The 17,712-nt window shown below is 42.4% G+C and overlaps 1 protein-coding gene across 1 annotated transcript in view; it reads left to right on the top strand.

Annotated features, from left to right (window-relative positions):
* Nucleotides 1-10,769: 10,769 nt before the first annotated feature.
* FGD4 (FYVE, RhoGEF and PH domain containing 4) overlaps nt 10,770-17,712 on the top strand; it is a 103,168-nt gene continuing 96,225 nt past the window's right edge. Inside the window, exon 1 of the mRNA XM_030461081.1 lies at nt 10,770-10,850. The gene's annotated coding sequence lies outside the window, so the exon portion shown is untranslated. The remainder of the gene's footprint in view (nt 10,851-17,712) is intronic.

Below are 17,712 nucleotides of genomic sequence, written 5' to 3'. Positions count from 1 at the left end.
AGCAGGAGGTAATTTCTGACAATGAATTATTTGTTTTTCCATAAAGATACACCAGATGATAGTGGAAACAATCCCAAAGCAAAAGTTTACTGTGACTGTCACTGCAAGTCTTTCTGTATTCCTCCCTTGGTAAATTCTGCAGATATGCTTGGAGAAATGCAGAGAACTCCCAGTTATTCCTAAAGGCAGCAGGAGCCATAGTTTGATTCTCTTAACACCATAAGACACTGATAAGACACTAGTAACTCAGGTTGAACACAAAAAATTACTGGTCAGTTTTGAACAATATTGAAACCTAGATTCTATGAGACCAGTAATAATTATGAAGAGAGTCATATCAAAGAGGGCCTGACATCCATATCTTGTAGCAGTCTGGGAATGACAAAAATAGAAGAGAAGATTTTATATAGAGAGCAAAATAAGGGGGGAAAATGAAGATAAAATAGATAATAATAGTCATGTACATCTTGGGAAAAAATATTTGGAGTAAAGCCAGCTCTCATCTACTTATGTATGCTAAAGGCAGAGTCACAACTGCTTTCCTCTCAGTGGAAGGTTTGAGTGGTTGCCTGAATGAAAGAAGAAATTGCTAACTTTGCACAAAAATAAGGCTCAATACTCTGACAACTCAGCAGAAGTTTAATAACCCGGTAAAAAATATTGACCTTTGCAAGAATGACTCCTTGACTAGAACAATGTATTTCCCTCATTACTATTTAGAAAATCTCTTCTACCATATTGGAGGTATTTAACTTCAGAATTAAGGTTTGTGGCTGGTTTTAGAGAAAAAAAAGAAGTTTAAATTATTGTTATATACATGATTAAGAAAATGTTGCTTGTGAGAAAGTTTCATATGAGGGGGGTTGTGAGAAGAGGCCCTGTCATCTCCCTTGAGTGAGTTATCAGGAAACTGGAAAAAAATGATGAGACAGTTGTGACCACTGAAATTAATTCATCCTGGGCAGGCTTGTAGTCTTGTTGATTAGCTCTGTTGAGGTAATTGATTTTTGCTGTTCAGTGCTTTGTATTGGTAAAGGCATTAAACCAGGCTATATACTCAGATTAGGAATATAATAGAGAAAGCTAAATGAGTACAGAGCTTCCTTGAAGACCAAATTCCGAATGCGGGGCTTGTCTTGGCCCCTCAGTATTTTTTTCCTCTCAAAGAGACAGGAAAGGCCTTAAGATCACAGGAGAAAAAGAGCTACTGGTTTTTACAGCACAGAAGCTTTCTATCCCCCTGTGCAACTAAGTGACTTTGCTATAGTGGTAAGATACCTCTGTCAGAGGTAGATGACTTCTGTAAACTCACATGGCTCAATTTTGATCTCAAGGTAGCTCTTCCTATAGCAATACAGCTTGCTAATGCCCTAAAATAAAGTGACACCTGTCCTTCATAGCTACATGGATGCCACCATCAGAACCCAGACTAGGGATGTTAGTTTAGAATCAGAGGAGTTTTCACCCATGTCATTCACAGTTGGTTGGGAAACTTGCATTAACCCAAATGAATGGACCTGCCATTCAGTTAATTCCTTTGAAATTTGATTTTAAGAGATCCCTGGGTGTAAGCCAAGCACTGTAGATTTTAGTGGGCTCCATCTGGATGTTGGGCATTCACCTGTGTGGAGCAGGTGATAGGACTGTGGGCATAGATGGAGCATCTTGTGCAGCTTAATGGTATGACTGGCAAGTGCTTTTGTAACCCAACTGTGACTCAACTTCAGCCATGCAAAATGTAAAATTAGAATCTATATAAATGAACTGCATACAAACACCACCAATCTCAAAGTCCTACATACTTAAAAAGAAAATGCTTCTGTGAAGCCACCACTGCTTTCAAAGGTTTTGTTATCTAAGCCAAATGCAAAGTAGCTCTTTTTATCTTCAGAGCACTCCACACATATTCATTCCTGAAACAGCTTTGCAAAATGGGTGCTGTTATCTCTCACCTACAGAGAAATTGAGACTGTGTGATGGGAAAACATTAACACTCAACAAAGGGAGCCAAGTTTCTTTACATGGAAACCTTCACTGCTCCACACACATCCAGCCTCAACACACTGGAATACCGAAGTAGTTTTAGATGTGGTAGCCAGGTGTTCTTGGCAAGGAGAGTTATTTAGTCCTGGTGATACATACCCTGCTCCAGAACCTGTGTAGCTCTAATGCTTAAGTTGGTTCAGAGCTCATTCCCTATTTCTGCAGAGCTCAGTATTAATAGGTCCTCACTATAAAGAGCTGAGGGCTAGCATCTGCTTTCTGATTTTCATTTCCTTAGACCTATGCCCCCCTCTGGACTGTCTGTCAGGCCTGTAAACTAAAAAGGCAATTTGACTCACCAGGCCCTAGATGAAAACATTGCCTAAACATGGAAAAACTTTTTTTTTGCCCCCTACAATGTTAGCTCACTAAAATATAGATGTTCTTTTTCTGGTAGAGAACTTGAATTTCCTTTAAAAGTGACTATCTCCTTTTAAAGTATGAGTTCAAAAAAGCGAGTGTAAAACTATGACATTCTAATTAGGATTCTAGTGTTCCTGAAGTTTCAGACTCCTCATTTATGCAGTTATATTTAGTGCTATTTATGCTTGAATGCAGAAGCATGGCACATTTCAGAGTGGTAAAGTTACAGACATTTACAGTTCATAAAGCCTTGGATGTAAACTGTAAATCTTGCTTGAAGTACTCAGTTCCAAAATTAGACAATCTTAATGTCTGGAGGTAAAAACCCACTTAAAAAACTATAAATATGAGTGGAATGCTATTTTTGAGATTCAGGAAATAAGAGTGAGTTTAAGTGGAACAGGAGCAGCATATATATACTTCTCATAGTTTTTTCTCCAAGTATTCACATTTCAGAAAGATCCAAGGGAGTCTGTGGAATGTGGAACAGAATGAAGGAAAACAAGGGTGGATGAAGCTAACTTAGAGGAGTCTGCAAATGCAGCAAAAGCTTTGAAGTCTCTTTGTTTTAAGTCAATATAAATTATTGAGAGGCATGCTGAAACTCCTGTGCATGTACCATATGCCTCATTAGAAGCAATCTGTACCTGACAGCTTGGTTTTTACCAGAAGGAAAAGAAACAAAGTTAAGGGAGTTTTGCAATATAGAGGCTGGTATATTCTCTTCCAGAGCTTGAAGAAGTGATTATAGCTTTCTTTTCACAACATGTTTTAGCTGCCAATTGCTCTCCAGCTGCTGATTTGTCAAGGAGAGCTCCAAAACATTTTGCTTTAATGTTCAGATAAGCGTTCATAAAGAGAGAATGGTTAATATTTAATGTATACAGCACCTTAGCAGTACGTGGCTCTTTAACCAAAGTCCAATCCCATACGGCATAGCACCAACTCAAGAGAGCAACGCTCATGCTAGGCATTGGGAAGAAATTCAAAATTATGGCAAACAGCACTTTGTTCCATGGTCATATATTCCTATGAGGCCAGAGCTCCTGCTCCCAGCTGCAGTCCTTTCTGGAGCTTGGGAACCCCACGTAGGGAAGATGCCAAAGGAACAGCTTAGAGCAGCCACCAGCTCCTTCACACAAGCTTTCATCTTTTCCTCAGGAGTCACTACCAACAGTCCCATCACCTCTCCAGGCATGAGCCCCTCTGAGAAAAGGGAGAAACTGAAGGGCCCAGAAGGGATGGGAGCTGGGAGCTGGCTGCTGCCACCACTGATGGGTTAGCATGGGCCTCAGGCCATGTTTCCAGTGGTCCCTTGGAAAAGCACTCTCAGGATCCTGCTGGCACACTTATCTTCCCATCAGACCACAGAGACCATGCAGGACATATCAGGAGGAGCTTCACTTACTTCAAACAATTTGAACACTGAAGTTAGCTTGATCTGACAAAAAGCTAGTGAGATTAATAACTGTGGATGTGAGGTACCCCTGAAAGACTTGTAAATCCTACCCTGGGAATCAGACCCTACTGAGATGTCTCAAATGCAGAGCTTAGACCATAGTTATAAAGCCTTTTTTTTCATACCAACAGTTGACTGTCACTTCAGAAGAAGAAACAGGAGGAGAGGAGACCATTTCCTCAAGCATGGCTTACTTTCTGTCTTCTTTTTACTAACATGACATTATGGAAGTCTTTTTCACCAGTAATTAATCCAAATCAAAGCTAAAGAATTGTTGCTAATGGTATCAAATGTCTGACATTAATTGGACAGTGAGAAACGTATTTCCTTAACCTGTGGTGGTGATAATGAAGAACATTCTGACTTATAAAAGCAATCAGTCTTGATTAAATTAATGCCATTCTACAAGACTAACTTAACAAAACTAAATAGCAATTATTCCCTCTGAGCAGATTTTTTTTCAGTAAAACTAAGGGATATGTGTGATAGCTTCACATCCATATAATGCCAATAAATCCTATGGGTTTGCTTGCAATAGACAAAATGCTTCTGTGTAGAAAAAAGGGGTAAAACAAAATTAACACTGAGGTAGTAAATAGCAGTAATATTTCTTCTTTAGATTAACATAGTGCTGTTCTTGCAGGGCTGTCCACCATTCATCTAGTAGACTTCATGTGGTAAAGAAGGAAATCCTGGCCGTAGGAGTCATAAATAGGGTTCTTTATTACAGAGGCTGGAAATGGACAACACCTGCAGCTGGGTAACTCCCATAACTGTCTTTGATAGGGCCCAATATTGCAACAGAAGGAAACAAATAAAGCACAACAGTGTTCTCTCTCACACAGACAAACAAAAGAGAACAGAGGTCTGTATTACAGATATTGCTGTCTGGGTGAAAAGAAACTGCCATGGATTTTCTTCTTAGAGCTGCCTACCTGTTCTTTTTTGTTCTAACAGTTAATAAGTAGGATTTGTCTATCTGTGGAGTGCTTGTCATAGGTAACTTCTGAGGTTTGACTCATAATTCACACAGTTGACTCTGCAGCTCCTTCTCATGGGGAAGCAAAGCCATTCGTAAGATATGGTGTGTTCAAGACTTTTGGGTGGGGAGTGAGTAACAAAAAAGCTGGGTGCATTTTTTTCCTGTAAGCCAGTGTAATGCTACAAATTCAGGGTCCCCACCCTGTTCTGCCACACACACACCGGGTGCTGCACAAGGGAACAAGCACCAGGCTTGGCCCTCTCATCTTTGTAAGCCACACCTCAGGCTAAGATGCCAGACTGCAGCCTCAGGCTGAAAGTCACAATATGTCTTTGAAAGCTGCTCTTTGTGTTTGCCTGCTGATTTCACTGAGATTCAGTATCTGGCTCAGATTTGCTTGCTTACTCTGTGAATCTCTGCTGCACACACCGCAGCTGCTTTGTGACTGCTGCTGCCATTGGGAGAGACTTTTCATCTGGAATGTGTCTGAGTGCCTGAGATGAGTGAGATTCTTCTCTAATTAGTATACTCTTATCTTTTGCTCTATCAGTTCGTGTTCTTTGTTCTACTTCCCTGCTAGCAGAACTGGTTTTGGGGTTATACAATATGCAGTTCACAGATGATTCTAAATGTGTGATGAGCTGCACCCTCACTTAGGCAGGATTTGGCTTGGATAGATATGTATTTACCTGTGGATTTTCTATATGACAAGCTGCATCTACACTTTGGGTTTCATTTGGAGTTTTGTATCTAACGGAGAGTAGATTTTTTCTGTCAGACCTCTGAGAAGGTACTGTCCAAAGTAGCTCTAAACAAGCCAATAATTTTCACGTTGAGAAACATTATACAATTGCTTGGTGCTCAGTTCATGCATCTTCTTTCTCAGGATACTGTACATTAATGTTCTAAAAATATCTTACTACACAGATTTACTCTGCACAAAGAGGTACTCAGAGAAACCAAAGATCGAGGGCATAAATTGGATCCAGGAATAGATTTATTGTGTAACTGAGAAGAAAATAAAATTAGAATCCAGAAAAAATAAAGAAATTTGACCAAAGACAATAACAATAGTCTCACTCAAGGAGTTAGTAAAAATCAAGTCTTCTGAAAGTTCTTTCCATAGGGAGAAGAAAAGTTTAATACAAAGAGGTTTACAAAAAAAGTGGAGCATTTGTTCCCTCATAAATTAAAAGTCCTATTTGCCTATAAGTTGCCTATAAAGTCCTGTTTCCCTGAGTGCTAAGGCTCCAGCAGCATGAGTACATGCAAGCCTTTCACATGCCTGAAGCACTCCGCCAACTTTTTCTTGAGGCTAAACCTTACCAGCTGTCCTTGCCTGCCATCTACACCTCAGTGTGCTTCCATAGGGTTCCTGTTGTTCCTCCTGCATGCAAAGAAGTAATTAAATCAAGTCTCCACCACTGCATTTCTCACCACCTCCACAGAAAGCAGGTGTCCCAGCTATTGCCCACACTTGAACAGGCTACTTGTAGCCTGCTGGTTACCTCAGTTACAGTGCAGCAGAGGGATATGGAACTCTTCTGGCACTTTACCTAGGGTGGGTGTGCTGCAAAGCTTTTATTCAGACAGTGTAATTTTCTGACCTTCATATATTTTAACCAGAATTGGCAGGACTGCCTATATTTGAGCTTATTCAATATTTTCTGTTCTCAGATCCTGTCTCCACTTATTACACTAAATTTTTAATCACTTAGGGTGATGTTTTGCAGCATGATATCCATCTCAGATTGACTTTTTACGCTTAAAAAAATGTTTTTCCTTTTGCTGACATTGCCAAAAGACTCTCTGTCTCTCCCTGGAGATGGAGAACAAGAGATCTTGAGAGCAGTGGATAAAAAAAGGAGGAAAGACATGCCAAAAGGGGCAGCTGGTTGTTGCCCCATTGAAGCAGGCAGAACAGACCCAGTGCTGGTGTAGGGCGGTTCAGAGCCAGCTTGAACCAGCTGCTTCAGGTCTGTGCTGTAACCAAGTGAAAAGAAAAGCAGCAATTAGCTGCTCTGAGAAGCCTGCACCACTCTGCAGTCTACAAATGCTCTACAGTTACTGGGAATTCACTGACTGCATCAATTTCTTTTATCGCAAGCTGTCACCTCGCTGCTTTAAATACATCAGCCTGCTTGGGGAGGATTTTCTCAAGAAAATGAGCTTTTGTGACCAATCTCCTAATACTGTGGAGTTCTCACCATTATCTTTCCTGAGGTGACCTTTATTTTCCAGAGTGACATTGAAGTAAGCTATTGCTCACTGATAATATCACAGAAAACAAAATTAACATAGTTCCTACCATCTGGTTGGGATTTCTGGCACGTGTGCGTTTCCTTTTGCTTCCTTAGCTGTCTTCTTTCCAGGAGCAAAGCTCCGTGTTTAGAGAGGCAAGTACAAAGTTGAGTAATTAGTGTTACCAAGGAAGTGATTCTGCCCCTGTACGCGGCCCTGGTGAGGCCACACCTCGAGTCCTGTGTCCAGTTCTGGGCCCCCCAGTTTAGGAAGGATATCGAGGTCCTGGAACAGGTCCAAAGGAGAGCAACCAAGCTGGTGAAGGGACTCGAGCACAGACCCTATGAGGAGACGCTGAGGGAGCTGGGGCTGTTCAGCCTGGAGAAGAGGCGACTCAGGGGAGACCTCATCACTCTCTACAACTCCCTGAAAGGAGGGTGTAGCCAGGGGTGGGTTGGTCTCTTTTCCCAGGCAGCTCCCAGCAAGACAAGAGGGCACGGTCTTAAGTTGTGCTAGGGGAGGTTTAGGTTGGATATTAGAAATAATTTCTTTACGGAGAGGGTGATCAGGCATTGGAATGGGCTGCCCAGGGAAGCAGTGGATTCTCCGTCCCTGGGGATATTTAAAGAGACTGGATGTGGCACTCAGTGCCATGGTCTGGTAACTGCAGCCGTAGTGGATCAAGGGTTGGACTTGATGATCTCTGAGGTCCCTTCCAACCCAGTCGATTCTATGATTCTATGATAATCATTCCTGGCTAAAGATTGGCAGTGGAGCAATTTCTTAAGATGTAGGATAGTCTCAGTTAAGACCCCTGAGAGAAACAGTTTCTATTTTCAGTCTTACTTTCAGTCCCATGAACCAGCATTTTGTATTTTACTACTGTATTGACATCTTGGAACACTTTGAACATTTCTTCCCGCAATACCTCATTCCCCTGGCCTGTAATACTTCCTCCATTAGTGCTTTGAGAATTATTAATGAGAGGTTCTCTGCCTTTCTTCTCTTTCCTTGTTTAAATCAGTAATACTAAAGATTATCCAGTACCAGAACTGGTCTGAATCCAGGGTAAGATGGAAATGCACACCAGTGCTCTGGAAGATTTTTATCTGAAGGAGCTAATGATTATTCCTTGGAACACATCCATGACCTGTCTGTAGCTAATGTTTACAAGCTTCTTGCAATAAAGTCAGCGAGTACTGGTGCTCCTCATAACAAAAGGGTACCCATCTTCATATGCCCAACCCAGGTCAGGTGACTGAAGTCAGGAGATAAAGCAATCCTTTACCTTTTACCTGAGTCACTGCTTTTTTTTTTTTTTTTTTTTTTTCCTTTTGCATGTTTGCAAATGTAAAACCTAATGTTTGCAATTGTTAGCACATAAATAACATCCAGGAAGGGATCTGACTGTTTCATTTTTTAGTGGAAAATGAAAGGAGGGTGGAGGAGGCTGCAAGATATCAACCCACTTCTGGAAGAGAATTGGTTTCACAAGGAGATGAAAACAGTGAGATCCTGGGCACATGGTGACACATGTTCCAGCTGCACCTGCTCATCCTCATGCTCACTGCTGATCTGATCTCACTGGATGCAGTGAGATGCTCTTTTGTTGCTACATGTGTGGTATGAGTAGGACCACCATGGCCTCTCTCTGCTTTCTCCCATGGGCCAGACATGGCTGGTGCCTCACACAGGTGGTGCCCTGACTTCAAGAGGATGTGTGTTACCATTGGCTCCTGCATACCAAGGAAACCTGCTGCAAAGGGCTCAGCACATGCCCCCATAGCACAGGACTATGGGAGAAGGTGATGCTCCCTCATGCTGCTCCTCCCTGCAGATGTAGCCATGGTGCATTCATGACTCTGTGGGTGCTGACTAAAGGTAGCTTTTGAACACAAGGAAGCTGCAAGTTAGCAGCTTGCCTGAACAGTCCATAAAACCTTACTACTGAAGATGTAAGAACATGAGAGGTCTATGGCTCAAACAACCACATCCCATTGCTGACTGGCAAAAAGAGCAGGGAAAGTGCAGGGGGGTACTTCCCCAGAATATTATTCTAAGCTCCAGCCATTCACAGGCTTTATAGCAACTGAAGTTTGTGCTGGACCATCTTCAAAGAGAAATCATGTCTGGAGGAGACTGATGGGGGGGTCTCATCAATGCTTATAAATATCTAAAGGGTGGGGACCAGAGGGATGGGACCAGACTCTTTCCAGTGGTATCCATTGACAGGACAAGGGGCAAAATGGAACACAGGAGGTTCAACTGAAAAACTTCTTACAGGCTTTCCAGAGTGGTTGTGGAGTCTCGATTTCTGAAGACATTCAAAACACACCTGGATGTCATCCTGTGCCACCTGCTCTACATGAATCTGCTCTGGCAGGGGAGTTGGACTAGGTGATCTCCAGAGGTCAGTTCCAACTTCTAACATGATGTGATTCTGTGAGTATAGCTGACTGCACTCCTTCTCTTTTGCGACTGAATACTCCAAGCATGGCTGGTAACAAATGAGGCAGTGTGTTACAAAACAGGAGGCCATCTTTTAAAGAAGCTGTAGAAGATGGAATTTCCAAGCCCCAGAAAATCCCCATGTAGTGAGAACACCACTTTGCAGCTGTTTTGCCTTTAACTTCATAACTTCAAGCTGTCTGACAGCCTCAAAAGCTCTCATCCTGCATATTACCCTTTCTCATGGTGGCACAGGTAGAGATGGGCTGCCTGCAAACATCATGTACCAGTTAACCAGGTAAATAGATGCTTTCAGATGCTCTTCCTATATAAATGAAACTACGTCCTAGGTCTTATAGCAGGATAGCCTTCTGAATGTCTTTCACAGTTGACATTAATTAAAACTTACAGGGGTAGGTAACTGCTTTGGCTTGAATGAACCATTTTTGCTAGATTTATTATCATTGAAAGCACTGCAGCTCCATCCTTGGCATCAAACCTCCCTTTAAAGTGCTTGGACTTAAAGTGATGGATGTCTTTGAGAATTTTCTTGATGAAAGCAGTGGACTGTGTTACGGCCAACTTCTTTTGCCTACACTGATAAATCTTACAGGGCTCAGGCGTCTGTCCAGAGAACGCATTCATTTCAGAGGTGGGAGAAGGCAGAGTGCGAGCACGGTGGGTCTAAGCGTGAAAAGGGGGCCGAGGGGGCACGGGAGGCACCCGGAGAAGCTCAGCCACCGGCCGGGAGGAAACAGAGCAGCTGCGGTACCCACTTCCCTGCGAGGTCCGCAGGGGGGAATTTGGGCTCGGCTCAGGGAAGCTGCCGCCTAGCCCCGAGCCGGGACGGGAGACGGAGAGCTGGGGCTCGCCATGCTGGCGGGGGGCCGGGCCCGGGGCAGGTAGAGCAGGGCAGGGCAGGGAGGAGGAGGAGGCACCACCGCAGGTGCTGGAGAAGAAGGGGAGGGGCGGGGAGCGGCGGGCAGGTGCGGGGCCAGCGGGGGAGGCGGCCGGAGCCGCTGTCCGGGGAGGGAGGGAGGAAGGAAGGGTGAGAGGCAGGCAGGCGCTGCCGTCGGGGTGATGCCGGCCCTGCCATCCCCGGGGCGGGGGGGGCTCTGAGGATCCCGCGGGTTCTCTCTCTCCCTCTCTCCGTCTGTCCCCCGCCAACGAGGATGATGAGCAGAGCCGAAGGTCCGCGGTTCAGGCGGGTGGCCATTCGCAGGAAATCTAACCCCGCCGACGCCAGCCATGGAGCAGCGCTCACCTGCCCCGCCGCAACCCCGCCCGGGGCGGCCGCCCGCGGGACGCCCGCAGGTAAGGACCACGACGGTTCCTTGGGGCCCCGCATGGCGGGGGGCGGGGGAGCACGGTTGGGCAGCGGGGCGTGGGGCTGGCAGGGCCAGGGGCAGGGGCCCTGCAGGGGGGGAGAGCAGCGGGGAAGGTTTGTTTTATTTTTTTCTTCTGCTTGTTCGGCAGGCAGCGGGCAGTTTGTGTAAATAAAAGGTTGTGTTTCCGTGTCGAAATCAGGGAGCAGGCTCACTGAAGTAAAGTTTGGCCGTGCGTGCGTGCCTGTGAGGTGAAGGTGCGGGCTGCTTCCACCCGTGTCCCCGCAGGCGGCCGTGGCGGCTGGGGAACCACTGCTCGGAGGGGCTGAGCTGGGATAACGAGGGAGCCTGCCAGGCCCTTCAGGTCAGACCCTCACCCCTCCACTTTGGCACGAAAACTTCCGAAGTTGCACTTTTAACAGATCCGAGACTGGCAGGGAAGCAGTCTCCCTCCTCTGACAGATTCCTGCCTCACGCTTGCTCCTGCCAGTGTCTCTTATCTTTCCCCCCTTAAGCAACAAACCTCTGCTAAGACTTGTTTGACGTGTTATGCTCCAGAAGGCACCAGCTAAGACATCAATGCAGTGCTGCTCAAAGGGGTGGTCAGCTTAGGCTGGTTATCTGTGTTACCTTGGCCAAGCTGTAAAGATGTTATCATAAAATCCAAGCTTCCCAAAGTTGCCTCTTATGAGCAAATCAATGCGCACACCGAATTATGTGCCCAAACCTGGTGACTCTGATGTGACAGGCAGGTGCTTGTGATGTTGCAGCAGTTTGATTTTTATGCACGTGGCAGGACAAAGTGAATAAAATAAGCCTTGAAATCTCTAACACACACTAATTACATTGCTGAGAATGACAAGGTGTCAAATAAAAGGATGTGATGTTTTGCTTCAAATTCCCAAGCAGCAGGCCTGCTTGACAATGGCTGTGTACAGATAAAAATGGACTATCAGAATACCAGAATATCAGAAAGTTCATAGTGTGCTTTGTTTTAGCTTTAATGTGTAGTGTCTTTGGGTGAGTGCATGAATCCTGAATTCACAATTTTTCCTTGGTGGTGAGATTTCCCCCTCCAAGATTTTACTGAGAAGTTGTTCACCCTGGAGAAGAGAGGGCTCCAGGGAGAGCTTATGGTGACCTTTCAGTATTTTAAAGGGAGCCCACAGAGGATGAGGATAGACTTTAGCAGGGGCTGTAGCTATAGGACAAGGGGTAATGGTTTCAAACTAAAAGAGGGTAGACTTCAGGTAGAGAAAAAGAAGAAATGTTTCACAGTGAGAGTGGTGAAACACTGGAATAGATTGCCCAGAGAGGTGGTAGGTGCCCCATCCCTGGAAACATTCAAGATTAGGTTGGATGGGGCTCTGAGCAACCTGATGTAGTTTAAGATGTTGCTGCTCGCTGCAGGGGGGTGCAATCTAGGATTCTATTGAATCTGTGGCTCTATACTTTCATGTTTACATCAGGGCAGAAAAATTGACGGTTCTATTTGTAGTATGTTAATTTAATGGACTTCATTCTTCTCTAACAGGGTATGCTAGCAACAGGGCCCCTGTGTTTTCTGTTAGCTGCTACAGTAGTTTCATTAGGCTTCTGTAGCTATTCACTTAGACTCCTAGGCAACAGTGTCATACTCATCAAGACATTTATTGTTTCCCTTTTCATCTGTGGACACATCAAGCCCGACAGGTGAATGTTACTTACTAAATATATGTGCAGTGCGTGACTTTTCAGTGTGTGCATTCTTTTTGTGGCTTTCAGATGGCAGGAAGGTTTGAGAGGGCCATTGTAAGAACAACATCCTACTTCTCAAATGTCCCTCGTGGTAGCTAAATATGATTGCAATATGAAAAACTCTGAAAATTTAGTTAACAAAATAAATCCCAAAGATGTGGGAAATAAAGAGAGAATCAGTGATGATTTTTTAGTTCTCCTCATGTAGGTACACAATCACTCCCTTTTTTAAATTTCATAATCCATTTATTCTAGAAAATGAGGTGATGAAACTGTGTGTATACAAACAGCTTCTTTTCTCTAGGTGGGGGGACTTTGGCTCCCTATCTGCTCCTCCTGTTGTCAGGAACAACTGGCATGTTCACCAGCATCCTCTAATCCCAGGATAGCTTTGTAGCCTCCATTGCTGTTCTTTGTAGTTGGAATAGACTGTGCTTGCTTCTGTTGCTGATAAAAAGACTTCAGACTGCCTTGAATCTGCAAGTATAAACTTTATAACAGGTGCAACATAAAGCTGTGTCTGTTCTTTCTCAAATATATATATATATGAGGAATATATCTATATATACACACAGCCTGCATATTGATATGTATATAAATAAATATATATAAAAGGCAGATGTTTATACTTTTCTGGCATGCAAAATGCTAACTGGATTTTAAAGGGGTTTTCTAATGCAGCAGTGTGCCTTTGGCCTGCTTGGAAACCTTATGGAGAAGGGGGAGGTAGCATAGCCCAGCCATCTCCTCTCCAACCTTTGTATCTGCTAAGTGGTGTGAAATCTGCCAGTTACTGCTTGGGGACAGAACCCTGGCAGTTGTCTCAGATCTTGTGTCTGGAAAGCAGCTGAAGAGACTAGATATATTACATGAGATGCATTTGAATATAAATGCAGTAGAAAAAAGATGTGGACTATGTATATAGCAGGCATTTCAGAACTCTTCTCAGATTAGTAAATTATGTGTTAGTAATTAGTGTAGTTAGTACTTATGACTAGTAAAAGTGAGAAAACTTAAAAAAACCTATTACAATTCCTGTGCACTCGATAGCTTCCTCACAACCTTTGACACTAAGTAGGGAATATCACAAGTTTTCTATTCTGGGAAGCAGATCAGGGAGTATTTCCATTCTTGATGTTTGAAAACATTTCCAGTGCTTAAAAGAGCTCCTTAAGGTTTCTGTTTCAGTATCAGTCTTTTGTTGTGCATGGCAATCTTAAGTGTTCCAACAAAAAATTGCTGCTCTCTTCAGCACACTATGGTCCAAGTCGTTTGGGTTCACTGGTATGTGCAAAGTTGCAATTGAATTTTTTTTTACATTTGCCTTTGATAAAGTTTGGTGTGTTAACTACAAGCAAGATAAAGCAAAAAATTGTTTTATATTAGAAGTTGGCAATAATTTAAAAGTTTGGAAAAAAGAGCACTTGAATCTTCATAGATACTTTGAAATGGCTGGAAAATGTCAAGGCCAATATCTGGAGATAGTTTAAAGAAGAGCAGTCAGTGGAGTTGCATGATTAATAATCTGTTTTTGAAGGGAATAACTAATGTGGATTCTGTGTCTTTTTGTTGTTGTTGATGTTCTTGTAAATTAGAATTTAGAGTTGATAACATCTCAAACAAACCTTCACTTTAAATGCACATGGGCATGTTAACTCAAAATTAGCTCCCTGACAAGCAGCAGCTGTAGGATGCTGCTGCTGCTGCCTTGGTCATCCCCTTTTACAAGCCAAGAGCTCTGCCATGTGTGAGCGTGGCAGTACTTTTGATTCTGCCTGGGTTTAAGCTTTCCTAGAAGGTTCAATCTCCACTTAGTCGACTTGATTAAGCTCTAAAACTGCAGCTCAGAGAACAAGGACACAGTAAATTGGTTTCATAGCAAGTACATTCTTCCTGCCATCAGCACAGTCACCTCTGCACACAGACCCTGCACCTTGCTGCCCACACACTGGCTTAACTTCTGTGCCTTTCTCATCTTGCCCTGTTCCTTGGCTTTTTTCATGTAGGTGCACATTTATGCCCTGTCTGAACTGTTTTCTTCTGTTGCCTTTTTCCTAAATATATGTCTGTTGGCATTGTACCATATATTGGCAGTCTCAGGCATTGCAGTGTGCCTCCTAGGGAGCTGAGGTGATTTGCATTCAGGACAGCATTCACTGCAGCAAGGTATCTGCAAACAGTGACAGGAAAAAAAAAAAGTTCCCCACCACTACTCTGCCTCTTAAATGGACATGATTTTATGGGATTATGTTAAAAAAAATTCATTAGTGTTTTGGGTTTCCATCTTGCAGTGGCGGACAACTAATTGGTACTCCAATACTGTGCTGCTCTAGTCTATGAAAAAGGGCTTTTGTTCAGTGGTTAAATCTGTAAAGGCTAGGATGAAAACTGTGCCCTGCCTGATAGTTTGTAATTGTTGTTGATTGTGTTTTATTTTTGAAACTTAAATAATAAGCTTTGGACTATTATTATCATTGCTCCTGGCTTTGTGATACCCCCTGCATTTTGTAGTACTGGTCTGCCATGGTGCAAAATCTTACTGCTATGCAGTGTGTTCAGGGAAAACCTATATATCATTAGGACTAATCTAAGCAGGGGGAATCTACAGATGCATTAGAGACCACTGTGAAAGAGAACTAGTTGCCTTACACACCTTCCTGGTGAATGCAGTGGTTTTGAAATTTTTCTGAGGTCGAGAATTATCAAGGAAAGTTGGTACTTAAAAATGCTGAGAGATGACAATGAATATAGGAAACTGATTCTGAATATTCTTCTCCCTTCAAAATTGAGGGAAAGTTAAGTATAAAAATTGCTTTATGCAGAATTTACATTTTCCTGTCTTTTATTAGGGAGCTTCCTGTTTCTAGGGGTCAAATTAATCCCACGTGCCTCCTATTGAAACAAATGCGTTGTGTGAAAGTGTCAAGAAATGGAACTTGGCTTTCCGAATACAATTTTACTGTTTTTTCCCCTTTGTTCTCCTCCAACATTTAGGATTAAATTTATCCCTTTAAAGCCTTTACAGCCTGTTTGGCTCAGATATATCCAGAACTGAGGTCACTTATATGTGTATTTTGGGTTGGCACAGTGTGTCCATTTAGCCCTTGCCTAATATAATGTCTATTTTACCCATTTCTTATTGATGGTCTTGTAATGCTGACATCCTGGTTGTCAAGATGATGATTTTCTTAAATAAATTCAATTTTGTATTTCCTGCCTGACTAGCTAGTGACAGTACACAAAGTGTTTCAAAGAAGAATTTTAATTTCACATGGATTTGCTGAAAATAACCTGTCTGCCCCTTGCTGGACAGACTTATTTAGAATATACCCTGAGAGGGCAAAATTGTGGAGGTGCTGATAAATGTGATTTCTGAAAGGCTTTTAGGCATAGCTGAAATTGAGAAAGTAATAGTGCACACATGATACAAATAAGTTTGTTGTACAAAATTGCAGAAGCATGTTGCTTTTGCAGATAAATCAATAAATATGTTTGGGAGATTTCTATTGGAAAAGGAGAGCTTGCTCAAGGAATGTGCTACTTTTGGAGGACAAGTAAAGCACAGATATTGAGAAAGGAAACAGTTCATAAAAAAAAGAAAAAAATTATTATTTACCTTTAGCTATTATGTTATTCCTTGTATGCCGATACCTGTGCTGCTTACAATTGCACTTATCAGACTTTTTACCCACTTCTGAAGTCATACTGAGGGACTATCTCATCTCCCACCATTTCAGTCAAAATCCTATTCAGAACTGGGCAGTATTTGGTGCTGTTTGTCAGTATGTCTTGGGTACAGTGTGATCTGTGATAAAGTGTTCCAGTTGCTGTACATTGCACTGTTATGCGTTAAAGCAGTGTTATGCATTTGCTATAGGAGAAAATTATTTTCCTGGGATTAACAGTTTGTCACAGGGAAAGGAAAAATATGGAGCAAGCAAGTTTTAGAATGAAGTGCGTGTGTGATTTTTTTTCCTCTTGTTCCATTAATGCTGTGTAGGTTTTCTTCAAAACCTTATTGTCAGTTCAATATTTTAACTAAATTGCTAGCTGCAAATCTTATAGCTGAGACTCTTTTTTCTTTGAGGGTTGCTTTCTTTTCCAATATGAGATACTGTATGTGATATCTCTCCTGCATATAAGGCAATCCAGGATGAATATTTGTATTTACATGATCAGAATGCTCATTTTCATTGTTAAAATCTATGTATAAACTTTGCCTCCAGCTCTGAATGGTCAAAACAGTTTAATCAAATATATATCTGTGGATAGCTTGGTATATTTAGGCTGGTATCAACAAACTCCTGTACTGACAAAGGGAGAACAAGTATCCCCTGAGCAGTAGTTTTGTCAATAACACAAGAAAGTCAAAGGAAGAAATTGAAAGAGGAATTTTTAATGGTTTCTTCAACTAGCTGCCTTGAAAGGAGCATTTTAGCAGAGATGGCTTTGGCAGAATAAACAATTTTTGAAATTAATGTCAGGAAGGAAGGATGGAGTTTTGTTGAAATGTTGATGAACCAAATAAAAATCAGAGATTCTGACCAGCACACATCAGTAAGGTGATACCAGAAGCCATGGAAAAATGAGAAAGAGCAGCAGAAGAGAAACATTAAACTGCTACCATAGTCTGAAAAGCCATATAGGTAAGGAAATTTATTTTTAGTGATTTTCAGAGCAATCTGACACCTGTGATTACACAGAAATTCCCTAAAATTGAGCACAAAATGGGTTATAATTGGAGGCAAAATGCACTAAGCAGAAAGTAGGGAAGAGCAATGGAACAGTGTTAGTTACTAAGTATTAATACTAAGCTTATCACAGACCTTAATGTACAATAAGTTAAATAGCCTAGAAAGAAGGAGGTGGAACTGTAATGTGAGATGTAAAATCCTGACTTCTGAGCAAATATCTTGCAGAAGAGATGATAACATAGTTGAATTAGAGGTCTAGCATTCTCTTCACAAGTAAGTGTAGGCACTTGCCCTCACCCGCAAATAGATGTTAGTCTGCCCAGATGTAGATGAGGATCACAAGGAGAAACTTGTGACCAACAATTAAAACTAATTCTGACTGATTTGGTGGCTGGGTTTTTTCTAACCTATCAAAGATTT

Source organism: Calypte anna, chromosome 1 (assembly GCF_003957555.1).
Source record: "Calypte anna isolate BGI_N300 chromosome 1, bCalAnn1_v1.p, whole genome shotgun sequence".
Lineage (NCBI taxonomy): Eukaryota > Metazoa > Chordata > Aves > Apodiformes > Trochilidae > Calypte > Calypte anna.
The sequence above is the reverse complement of the archived record's forward strand: the minus strand, read 5'-3'. Positions and strand labels throughout refer to the sequence as shown.